This window comes from Rhagoletis zephyria, unplaced genomic scaffold (assembly GCF_001687245.7).
Source record: "Rhagoletis zephyria isolate East Lansing unplaced genomic scaffold, Rhagoletis_zephyria_1.1 Rzeph_scaffold_46921, whole genome shotgun sequence".
Classification (NCBI taxonomy): domain Eukaryota; kingdom Metazoa; phylum Arthropoda; class Insecta; order Diptera; family Tephritidae; genus Rhagoletis; species Rhagoletis zephyria.
Window position 1 is genome coordinate 1 of NW_016203976.1, and position 2,278 is coordinate 2,278.

Consider the following 2,278-nt stretch of genomic DNA (forward strand, 5'->3'; position numbering starts at 1 on the left):
ACTTTGTCAAAAGCTTTACTGAAATCGGTGTAAATTACGTCGGTATGATTACATATACATTACATGAGATATACATTACATGAACATTTTTGAGTTGAACTATTACTTGCATTCATATAAAATTAGAGAATATAATATGCTACCAAACGACGCTATCAGTTTGGAAGGAGAGTATAAAGTGTAGTCAGAACGATGAACAAATGAGGTAAGCGAAAAGCCATACCTAAAATCAGCAGCAGAAGTTCTTGACATATGGGACGACGAATATGCTTTTCTGTTGATTAACAAACTTCTCCGCATTCTGACTACACTTCTAGCTAGTAACGCTACTTCAGAAAGAAGTTACCCTTCGCCGGTTAAAAATATGGTTCCATAGTAATACTTTCGAATAAAATAGCAATAACTGAAAAAATTTATCGCCACCACTTTTTTTTTAATTATTTAAATTTTGTTGAACAAATACACAGTGAAAATAGTAGCTAACAAAATAGAATAAAATCAATAAGATCTATATGGTTGTTCGTCTTCTTTCCAGAAAACAAATTCTTCTAATAAAGCCAAAAAGAAATCTTTATTTTTTTAAGTTACTTAATTAAAAGCTAAAGGTAGAAAATAAAATAAACAAAAAAGTTTGCGCTGGCATGTCCTCGAACCCAGGTCCTACTGAATGACAGTTTACAGCTCCACCCATTCGGCTATAGTGGCCACCTCGCCGATAAACTTCTATTCATTAATATGAATCAATTTTCACATGGGATTTAAAATGCGAGAAGACACCACGTAAAATTAAAAAGTTTTTCCTAAATAATTTTCTTTAAGAAATGTGATCTTCATGATATTCTTTGAAATAAAATTAATAAGAAACTTCACATAAAAACAATAAGGAATCTCCATGGAATTTAGCTCGTTTTGTCGGCTGTTTTATACTTTACTGTAGAAACTTTTCATAGAGGCAATCTTCTCGTTTCCGTAGGTCACATTTTTCTCTATGTAGTGGCTAATAAACACCCATACCGTATTCCGACAAAAATAAGCTTCCAATTAAAAGGTAGGAATGAATGCACGGCTAAAAAAAATAAAAAGAGTTAGCAATGATTTTGAATCACTGAAGGCCCCGGCGAGATTCGAACTCACGATCTCCTGTTTACTAGACAGGCGCTTTAACCAACTAAGCCACGGCGCCCAGTTGATGACGGCGAACAAATATGATAGCAACAACGTAGAGCTGGCGAAAATCTAAAAATATCTCTATTTGATATTGAAGATATATAAATCAAAATTTCATGAGAAATCAGAAATCATAGATAACTTCACAATAGATAATATAAGTGTGGCGTTTTGTTGTTGTATGCTCGTGTAAATAAGTGCTCACAGCAATTCATTAGTGTTTAAGATATTTAGTAGAATGAATTCTATAGACTAAGGACAGTAGTTATGGTCGAAATGAAAGTAGCCCAGTCGGAAAAGTAGTAATGCATTACATGCGTTATAAATAATATAATGTATTTCTTATGAGTTCTCGATTATATTACTGCTAACTATGTGTAATCAGCATTCTAATGTATTCAAAAAGTTTCAAAAAATTCGTATTAAAACACATTCATTTCTCGATACTAAGTAATGCAAAATCGTATGCCCCACTTTTCTTATGACATCGCCCTAGGGGGAAGATGCATTTTCGAATGTGAAAAGGATTGTTTTACTTATTATTTTTTCGATTACTATACATTACATTTTTCCACTGGGAGGCTTTAGTGATAAAAATCCCATTTCAATGAAAACGGAATAGAAAGAGAATCCCCCACATCATTTAATATGTTGATGCTTTCTGACATTTGTGTTTTGGTGTTATGGCCTACTTAGATTGCACGGATTTTCTTTGATAATTTTCTATTAAAATACAAGATTATTAATTATGCTTTTGGCATTCATTTTATTTATTTTTATTTCGATAAGCTCACTACGTAAAAGAATTAGGCCAGTGTCGGAGCCACAGCCGCTAAACTTTAATGTATAACACATGATATTATTAAGGGTCGTCACACCCATTTTGATAGTTTTGGTAAGCTGCTAGTTGGTCTTCGGTAATGTTATCAACTGCGACCGTCCTTTTCAGCTTACTTTTGTTAGTATGGTAAACTAGGTTTATCAACAGTTTATTCGTAGCTTTTGCCAAACAAATTGTAAAAGAAAATTTAATGAATTGTACTCATTCTCATATGTATGCGATATACCTTTAAATATATAAAAATGTAATATATTTATTATATATCGAACA

General features: G+C 32.3%; 1 non-coding gene across 1 annotated transcript; it reads right to left on the bottom strand.

The window, feature by feature from the left end:
- Positions 1-1,109: 1,109 nt before the first annotated feature.
- TRNAT-AGU (transfer RNA threonine (anticodon AGU)) lies at positions 1,110-1,183 on the bottom strand. Its single transcript has one exon. It is a non-coding gene; the product is annotated as a tRNA-Thr (tRNA).
- Positions 1,184-2,278: the final 1,095 nt, after the last annotated feature.